This window comes from Amblyomma mixtum, chromosome 1 (assembly GCF_055824585.1).
Source record: "Amblyomma mixtum isolate Tamu chromosome 1, ASM5582458v1, whole genome shotgun sequence".
NCBI lineage: Eukaryota > Metazoa > Arthropoda > Arachnida > Ixodida > Ixodidae > Amblyomma > Amblyomma mixtum.
In genome coordinates, this window is record NC_143012.1 from 181,866,801 (window position 1) to 181,877,491 (window position 10,691).

The window sequence follows — 10,691 nt, forward strand, 5'->3', positions numbered from 1 at the left end:
CCCGCCGACAAAGGTGGAGGCATAGTTATTTTAGACACAGATAACTACATTCAGGAGGGCAACCGCCAGCTCAACAACCCGAAATTCTATACTAAACTCACATCAGACCCGACCGCTGAGCAAAAGAACATCGTAGATAAAACTATAAAAAAACTAATAGATGAAGGTGAATTACCACCGCGAGTAGGTAAGGCGCTTACGCCAAGAATTTTCTCCGCGGGGCGCTTCTACATGCTTCCGAAAATACACAAAAATAATCACCCAGGGAGACCGATTGTTTCTGGTATTGCCACAATAACAGAACCGATCTCAGAGTATATCGATTCGCTCATCAAACATATACCTCCGAAACATCCATCTTACATACGCGACACTAATCACTTCCTGAAAGAATTATCTAATGTCACCTTCCCTCAAGGCGCTTTCCTAGTTACCCTGGACGTGGTATCACTTCCCTACTGAAAAATCCGGTATGAATTTTAAACCGCAACCGCATACCGGGTTATTGTACAGGATTTGCGATACCGGATTACCGGAGTATCCTGTATAAAACAGGACAGTCCTGTATAATACAGGACTCTCCTGTTTTGTACAGGATACTCCGGTAATCCGGTATCGCAAATCCTGTACAATAACCCGGTATGCGGTTCCGGTTTAAAATTCATACCGGATTACAGGACAGTCCTGTATTCTACAGGCTAGGCCCGTATTATACAGAAGGGCCCTGTATCACAGGACAAAGGCAGGAATAAAATGCTTCAAATATATTCTACTTGGACTAAATCTGCCCAAAAACTGGGGCCATAAGTGCACATGCCAAATGCTGCAATATACAGAGCCTCAGAAACTGGTAATCTGCGATTATCAGCGACTCGTATTGCAGTCGATGTGCAATTGTGTTATTTGCTCCCAGCTTTTACCAACTATTGGTAGCTTGGTGAGTATTGTAATGCATCAAAAACTCCAAAAGATGTTTATTTTTTTCGCATGTCGTGAACCAGCTCACTGAGGTAATAATTTAACTCTTTGCGACGATCTACCGGCGCTGGGATCTCTACAGGGTGCTGGCCAATGAAGTAGTGAAAGCACCTGCAGAAAAGAAAATATGATTGGGAGTACATAATGCCCCCACCTTATCATTTAATTGGGCACTGACACACAACATAATGCACTGAGCACTGTGACATGCAACTTACGGCCAATGGCTTGTAGCTTTTCAGGGGTCATTGGCTTCCTGCCCACTGTCGAGGCTTCTGACTTCAGGTTCCGATGGCAAGCTTGCCCTGTTACTCTCCTTTCCAGGAGTTGTGGAGTCGTCCAAAGGCTGCGTCCTTGCAGAAACGCGAATCTTTGGGTGCCACCATAACTGCTGCCCACGTAGCCGAAGGAATAAAAATTCCATTCCGGAGGTGGACCTGTATGCAATAATTACAAATGCATACCCCAGTAGCACAAACGGGGCTCTGAATTGCGGGCCCTCGTGGGCCCAGACAAGCCACATACAAGCAAGGCGTCTCAAGACGCCAGGCCCTGAGCATTGGCAATGCTCAGTATCGTGAATGCACATCACGCCTTCCATATTTGAATCAATAATGTGTTGAAAATCTGCGTCGTAACATTGTTGGTGTGTAAACAGGTTGTTCGGACGATTCCGATGCTTGCGTGGTCATCCTCCATTATTTACGGCACATACCGCAGCATCGATGCGATGCTTGACGTTTGTTCAAGGGCTTGAGCCGCTCCCCCTCAGGACGCTTATCGATGATTGCTCTCGCACGTGTACACCACATGCCTCTGTAAAGAAAGAATACAAACTATAAAACTAATTTTAGTCGTGTTATCAAGAAGGACAAGCAATTTCGGTATGTAACTGAAAGAAAATTTTGCGCTATGCCGTCCCTCTACGCTGTGCAGTCTACAAAGTTTTAGTTAAAAAGACACTGGACAGTTAGAACGTTTCTGTTGACGCCGAGCATATCCCCGAGACGGAGGCAGTACTTAAAGAACAGAGTGATTTAAAATGCGTACTTACGTCCTAGCAGCACGACGTCGCCGTCATAAAATCCGCCTTCACCGCCGTGGCCTCCACCGGTCAAATGTTCACCACTCACGTCTTTCGGAGCGAAGTCATTCATCACTGAGAGAAGGATGATAGGGTTCCACCATATTTGCACTGGACGTACGCATGAAAGGCAATGTCATCTTTGATCATGGATTGATCAAGGCAACACGAAGAAAGGCGCAAAAAATTGTATAACACAAATTCAACGCCAACGAGCGAGTGCCAGCGTGTTTTCGCAGCTACCTTCATCGCTTGACACTCAACCCAGCCGCAGGAGAGAACTAAAACCTGTTCCAAACAAGCGCAGGAAAGGCGGGGGAGGACTTCTGCATAAAGTCACCGCGCTGCGACCGGGCACAGTGAACAAGCAGAATCGGAACCTCCTCGCCACTTCATGGAAGCCTCGCGGGTAGCGTGGTTATAGTGCCTAGAATATACTGGCTAGTGTGCGCAGCGCGCGCGTTTCGTACGGGAGGGCGACGCCCCCGCCGCGATGCCTGCGCGGAGAGGCCGCAAGGGGCGCTGCCAGTCGGGTGGGTGCGCAAAAGCCGCCGAACTCCGGTCGTCTGCTGTCGCGCCGATACCGCAGCCTCGCGCGATTGCTCGCGTGAAATCAATGTTTGACAAGCATCATCTCTTGGATTGTGAAGCTGTAAGACGCTAAACATGAGCAAGAACGTCCTGAAATGTTGAAGGCTAAGCGGTAATGCAAAGAGAGGACGTGTATTGTTCTGTTGTGTCGAAGCGGTTATCGGTCTAACGAAGAAAAGGTGTCTTTGTTCACTGCACCGGCGGACCCAGCACGGCTTGCTGAATGGGAAAATAAGATCAAAAGGGCAGACAGAAGGCTGACACCGAAGGCTATAGTATGCGAAAAACATTTCCAGAACGAATGCATCGAAAGACCTTTTAAGATTACGGTGAACGGCGTCGTGAACGAACTCGCCCGAGTGAAGCCACGCCTGAAGCCCGATGCTGTTCCTACAGTATTCGAAAATTATCCACCTCCTCTTGTGCCGAAAAAGACGGTGAAAAGGAAGGTGCGAAACATTTGCGACCAAGGACCGGCACCTAAACGAAATCGAAATGTCGAGCTGGTGGATCCCGAGTTGTGCTCTGCAGTCGACTGTGATGATACGCGGGTTGACTCTCATTGCGTCGCTCGTGGAGGCGCATCAGATGAACTCCAGAACCGTTCCGATTCCGAGCAGACAGACATTGCTACAGGACCGATGTGTGATAGAGAAGCGATACTGCAGTGTCCGTGCCCAAGTAATGTTCGGCACCCGTTCGATGGAATTCTGATTCCGGTGACATGGATGAAGTTGCCTGCTGCGCCTAATGTCGTTTTAACTTATGCCTGTTGCGAGACCGAAGCTGGTGACTTTTCGAAACTATTCATCGAAAGAATGGTGACTTTTGGAAAACCTTTGCGTGAGCACAGTTCTGTAATTGCCACAATTTACTTCCGAGGAAGAGAAGAGGAAAAGCGCGTGCTTACAGCCGCCATGAGGCAGAGATATTAATCAAAGAAATGGCTCTGCGTGGCCTCTGTAATGGATGTGGCATGATTCCTGTTGCAGGCAAGCACACTTCATACAGAAGTATGTACTTTGCAGAGAAATGCTTGCTGACCACCGATGGTAAAGGAGAGTCATGCTTGCACTACAAATATTTACGGAAGCTCTCGCAGAACATGTGCAGAATAAAAAAGACGAAAGATCCTTGCAGTGACAAAAAAAATTCAAGAATTTTTCTCGTGCTCTGAGAAAGACAAAGAAAAGCCCGGCCAATGCTCAGCGTCATGTGGCTCAAATGAAGGAACAAAACAAAGCACTGAGCGAAGAAGCACTCGAGGCAAAAATACAGTCACCCCCGAAGAAGCAGCAGTTAGCTGTGAGAGCTTGTTTCCTGGCCGCAAGACGAAAGTCTCTGGGAGGCATGCCATATGATGATGCCTGGATTGTGGAATGTTTGCTAATGAGGATGCGGAGCCGAAAGCTCTACGAGCACCCTCGGAAGCAGAACATTATGATTTTGCCTGGGCGGAAATGCTTGCAAAAATATCTGCAATGATTTAAGGGTGGCTTTGGTCTGAACACGAAGGTTTTTGAGACTAAGCGAAAAGACCAAAAGCATGGACACGTTCAGCCGTAATTGTAACAAGTTCTCTTTACTTGGAACTTTTAAAATATATATAAATTATAGGCTGCAATGGATTCATAATAGCGTAGTGTTTTATCTGTTTCCGTACTAATACAGTCAAAAGCTGTAAGTTTGATATCCTGCCGCTGTGGCAAATATAAATTGTGCTACTCTATCACACTCAAAGTTAATTTGTGCAGGTGAAGCCTACACAGTGTCTTTCTGTTGCTGGCAATCTGCGACAGTGTCTGTCTGTTGCCACTGCAATTGAATACGCGCTTTTTCGTACTTTCTGTTGGCCAAAAAGCATTACCCCAACTCGCACTACCCCTTTGATTAAACACGCTGCATTCATTCTATTAAACCGAATTGTGTGTTTTGTGAAACGTATTTTTTTTTTAGTTTGAATTCCATCAACCGCTCGCGTGTGCTTACATTTGGTTAGCGTTTGGTTTGGTTAGCCCTTTCCAACCCTCAGCGCGTGCGAGAAACCGGCTCGCCCCGACGCGCGCACTCACCCGACACCCTCTCGCACAACAGCGCCGCTATGCGGCCGCCACGGCAGGCATCACCTCGGGTGCCACCGCGCCGCCCGCGCTCAGCACACTAGCCAGTATATTCTAGGCACTATAGCGTGGTCGGGAGGGCGGCTTAAAATGCTCGGTCGTGGGTTGTAGAGTGAGCGCCTCCGCGCCGCTTCGGGGAACGGCACTGGAAGGGACAGGACAGAAAAGCCAGGAATGCGCAGGTTTTTTTTTTGCGACTGGACCCAGGAAAAGCAAAGGCGGTGAGGAGAGAAAAGAAAAAAGCATTTATAAAGAAAATTGCGCAAAGACGGGTTACTCGTGTAAGGTTTGTACAGGTGGTTTTTGTTTTTATTTTGTTCTCTCGAGCGCTGTATCTTTTAGCTAGCACGAAGCGTCGCCCTTAAGGGAACACCCCAAGCTTCCGGCTCCGTTGAATTAACCTTTTCTTGTTTGTAGATAGAAATGTTCTGGGCGGTTTGTGATTAGTATGTGTTCCTGATAGAGTGAAGGGTGGGGCCGCTCGCGATGACGCTTGGACAAGTTGCGTTATCAATGGGCGATCACTTGAAGAAGAAGTGCAAAGAATTCCTGCACGAAACCAAGAATTTTCTTTCTTCATCGATGCGTCGCTAGAGGCTGCCGCTAGCGAACATTAAGAAAGCTGCTACAATGAACGCGACAGTAACAAACCTTTTTGAGCCTCTGGCGCAGTCACCGGAGGCTCGCCATGTTTATCAGCCAGTCTTGAAGTTCTGCACTGTGAAATCCAGAGTAATCTTCGAAGGACTTATGAAGGCTGCTGGCGGATATATACTAGCCGGTTGCCCGCACACAGCCGCCCTGGCTTTGTCAGGGTGCTGCACGGGAAGCAGCCCCCGCCTTTCATGCACAAACTGCATGTTTTGCCACTGCGAAGCTCACGCTTAGCCCTTTTCTTTTTCTAGACCTTTCAACAAAACCGTGTATGTGTTGATTATCGCACTTATGCGCACGCTGCCCCCCCCCCTTCCCCTAAAAAATATCTGCTGGCGTACAACAGTCAATCTGCAGACCAAGCACCAGAACCGCAGCACATATCGCTCTGAATACAGGCTGGTATGTCCGGTTTGAGCTACGTACCGGACTCCTCTGTCCAGTTTGAGCTCCGCACCGGACTGGTCTGTCCGATTTGAGCTTCGAACCGGGAATGGACTGCCCGGTATGAGCCCCGTACCGGAGCGGTCTGTCCGGTTTGGGATCGATACCGGACCGGTATGAACCGGTATAGCCATCAAACCGGACGGGTCTCGCCGGTATGAGAGTGATACCGGACCGGTATGAAACCGATATGTTCCGGTAAAATCCGGTTTGCCGCGATACCGGATTTTTCAATAGGGTTTACACTAACATTCCACATGACGACGGAATTCAGGCAATGCTTGGATCATATAAAGAATACAAAATTCTAGACGCCCCTAGTCCAAGTGCCGTCGAGACACTTGCAAATTTGGTCCTTAAACTTAACACCTTTGAGTTCAACAACTCATATTATCTTCAAACTAGCGGTACAGCTGTGGGCACAAAAATGGCTCGAAATTACGCCAACATATTTATGAACAAAATTGAATCAGACTTTCTGTCCTCATATCCAACAAAACCAGCTTTTTAAAAACGCTTTCTGGATGACATATTCATAGTTTGGACAGAAACCGAGAACGAACTCATCCATTTTATCGGCTCATACAACAAAATTCATCCCAATATCTCTTTCACACACACCTACTCAACCAATGAAATTAACTTCCTGTATGTTCTGGTTCGAGTAGAAGGAAGTACATTAATCACTAGTGTCTATAAAAAACCCACAGACAGACAACAGTATCTTCATTTCAACAGCTGCCACCCACGCAACTGCAAAACTTCAATCCCATACTCACAGGCCATTAGATTCAAACGACTTTGCTGACGATCGGAAGATTTTCACGAAAATGCTAATCGCATGAGGGACACTCTAAACAAACAACATTACCCGTCTTCTATAATCAACGATGCCAATAAAAAGGAAGAAGCAACTAATATTAATCATGTCATTAAGGAATCTCAGCCAACATCACAGCCCTATAATCTCATACTAACCTTCACAAATAATCTCCCGAACATAAACAACATCCTAAAAAAACACTTTAATATTGCAACGGATATTCACAGAAGACGATGAGAAGGAAGTGCCTGACTGGTGCGCGCGCTATTGTTCGGTGCTTCCTGTGTTGTTCGCTCTGCGCTCCGGTCGCCCTTGCTTGTGACTAGCCTTTCGGGCAACGTAACATCTTTGGTGGAGCGTGCCGGGTATCGTTCCCAGCACCACGGAGCTCCGAAGCGGTCGTCAAACCGGTGCTACTACCATCATGGCCCCACCCAGCGAGTCGCCGACCACTTCTGCTGCTCCTTTCGTGGCCATGGCTTCGTCCCGTGACCCCGGTACATTTTCGGGAAACGGCGGCACCGATGTCGACGACTGGTTAAGCCTTTACGAAAGAGTAAGCGTATATAACCGGTGGGACCAAACGTTAATGCTTGCTAACGTAATTTTCTATCTGAATGGAACGGCGAGGGTGTGGTTTGAAACCAACGAAGAAGAACTTACAAGTTGGGATCTATTCAAAGAGAAATTGCGAGCACTCTTAGGAAGACCTGACGATAGGCAGATCACTGCGAAAAAACAGCTTGCTTCTCGTGCGCAGTCGTCGACGGAAAGTTACGTGGCCTATATACAGGACGTATTGGCACTTTGCCACAAAGTCGATGCCACCATGAGCGAGTCCGACAAGGTGGGCCACGTGCTGAAAGGCATTGCTGACGATGCCTTTCATCTGCTCGTTTGCAAAGACTGCACAACTGTTGACAGCATTATCAAGGAGTGCCGTCGCTTCGAACAAGTCAAAAGCCGTCGCATTTCTCAGCACTTTTCCCGACTTCCAAACACAGCCGCTACATCTTCTTGCCAGGACCAACGACTTCAAGCTCAAGTGCCTTCAGAGTCTCCACCTGTCACCGACACTGTGACAAGAATTGTTCGCCGTGAATTCGAAGCCCTAGCACCTGTGGTAACATCATCGACCACACCTAATGACACACTGCCCTCCGTGTCGCTTATTCAGGCTGTCGTGCGGCAAGAACTCGCCCATCTCAACCTCCCTCCGGCCTTGTGCGCCATCGGAAACTCGTCCCCACAGCCACCACCTCCAGTCCCTTTCCGTCCCACCTATTATTCACCACGGCGTTACCGCGATCCGAATGAGTGGCGCACGCCAGACGACCGCCCAATCTGTTTTCAATGCTCTCGGGTCGGCCACATTGCCAGCCACTGCCGCAGCCCCTGGTCGTCACCCCCGCGAGACACCTCCTACTACCGTCCAAACTACACACGCCGCTTTTCACCCCGCCGCCCATCCGAGACGTCTGAGGCCGCCGATCAACCTCCACGACAGTCCTCCCGTTCGCCTTCGCCGCTAGCCCGCCGCTCACGCTCACCGCAGTCGCCTCGTGTTTCGACTGCTGCGTCCTACCGCCCCTCTCATCGGGAAAACTAAGTGATGCAGCTCCCGGAGGTGACGCTGCATCAACCACCCGGACCTCAAACCCTCTACTGACGACTCGACCCAATGTGCTAGACGTTACAGTTGACGGTGTTCCTGTGCAAGCCCTTATTGACACCGGTGCACATATTTCCGTGATGAGTGCTGACCTCCGCCGTCGCCTACGCAAAGTCCTTACGCCTGCAACGTCCTGTGTGCGCGTCGCGGATGGTGCCATGCCTGCTGTCGAGGGACTGTGCACCGCTCGCGTGACAATCGGTGACCACAGTACGCCGGTTCAGTTCACCGTCCTTACCACATGCGCCCATGACCTCATTCTCGGTTTAGACTTTTTGTCGGATCATTCTGCCCTCATTGACTGCTCGCAGGGTGTCCTTCACCTTGAGCTTCCCGAACTCAATCCTGACCCCATCGACTCGTCGCTCCGGTTGACCTGCCCCGACTCTGCCCACCTGCCCCCTCAAGCCTTATCTTTCGTTGCCCTCACACCTTCTCGCCCTGTTCCCGATGGTGACTACATCGTTGCGCCAGTCCTTGACCTCGCACTGACCCGCAGTGTTGTCCTGCCCCATACCATCGCCACCGCCAACAACCTGTCTCTACCTTTCTTGAACTTCGGCTTCTCCTCACAGCTGCTTCCAGCCGGCATGTGCGTCGCTACGTTGTCCCCACTCGCCCAGTGCCATGTGGCTCCATTAGATGCCTCTCCTAATCGCGACCCACCAGACCCACCGCGGTCAACTCCGCTATCCTCGGACGCATTCACGACCATGATGCCCACCGATCTCCGCCCCGCCCAAACTTCTCAGCTTCGTGACCTTCTCCAGTCGTTCTCGGACATTTTTGACGTCTACAACACCTCACTGGGCCAAACTCTCGCTGTGACGCACCGCATTGACACCGGCGATGCCGCTCCCATTCGCCGCAGGCCCTATCGTGTCTCCCACGCCGATCGCAAGGTCATAAACAACGAGGTCTCAAAAATGCTTTCCAAGAACATAATCGAACCATCCCACAGTCCCTGGGCCTCTCCAGTGGTACTAGTGAAGAAAAAGGACGGCTCATGGCGGTTTTGCATAGATTATCGACACCTCAATAAGATCACTAAAAATGCTTTCAAAGAACATAATCGAACCATCCCACAGTCCCTGGGCCTCTCCAGTGGTACTAGTGAAGAAAAAGGACGGCTCATGGCGGTTTTGCATAGATTATCGACACCTCAATAAGATCACTAAAAAAGACGTCTATCCCCTGCCGCGTATTGACGACGCCCTTGACTGCCTACACGGAACCAAATTCTTCTCCTCCATAGATCTTCGTTCCGGCTACTGGCAAATTGCCGTCGATGAGAAGGACCGTGAGAAAACCGCTTTTGTGACCCCTGATGGGCTATATCAGTTCAGAGTAATGCCTTTTGGCCTATGCAACGCGCCAGCCACATTTGAGCGCATGATGGACGCCCTTTTGCAGGGATTTAAGTGGACCACTTGCCTGTGTTATCTGGACGAAGTCGTTGTATTTTCGCCTACATTTTCATCCCACCTCGAAGACCTTTCCCAGATTCTTTCCCTCTTTCGTCGTGCCGGCCTACAGCTTAACTCCTCGAAGTGCCGTTTCGCGAGACGTCAGATCACTATTTTAGGCCATATCGTTGATTTCCACGGGGTTCACCCTGATCCCGATAAGATCCGGGCCGTGAAAGACTTTCCCCTTCCCCGATCTTGCCACGACGTCCGAAGCTTCCTGGGGCTCTGCTCGTACTTCCGTCGATTCATTCAAGGCTTCGCCGACCTCGCCCGTCCCCTTACCGACCTATTGAAGAAAGACGCCACCTTCGTCTGGGGACCTGACCTAGAACGAGCCTTCTCCACTTTGATCGCCAAGCTGACCACCACACCAGTTTTGGCGCACTTTGATGTTGCGGCCCCCACCGAAGTCCGTACTGACGCCAGTGGCTACGGCATCGTCGCTGTGCTCTCTCAGCGACAATCCGGTCAGGACCGTGTCATCGCCTATGCCAGCCGCCTTCTTTCTGCGCCCGAGCGCAATTACTCCATCACAGAACGTGAGTGCTTAGCCCTTGTCTGGGCAGTTGGCAAATTCCGTCCTTATTTATACGGCCGCCCTTTTACGGTTAAAACCGACCACCATGCGCTATGCTGGCTCTCCTCTCTGAAGGACCCTACAGGGCGGCTTGGGAGATGGGCATTGCGTCTGCAAGAGTATGATTACACCGTGACTTACAAGTCTGGCAGGTTACACCAAGATGCCGACTGCCTCTCACGTTACCCCATTGGCCAGTGCGACTTGTTTGGCACTGCCACCGAAGCCGACCTGTTTTCTATCTCTGTCCTTGCCAACATGGGCGAAGAACAGCGCCGC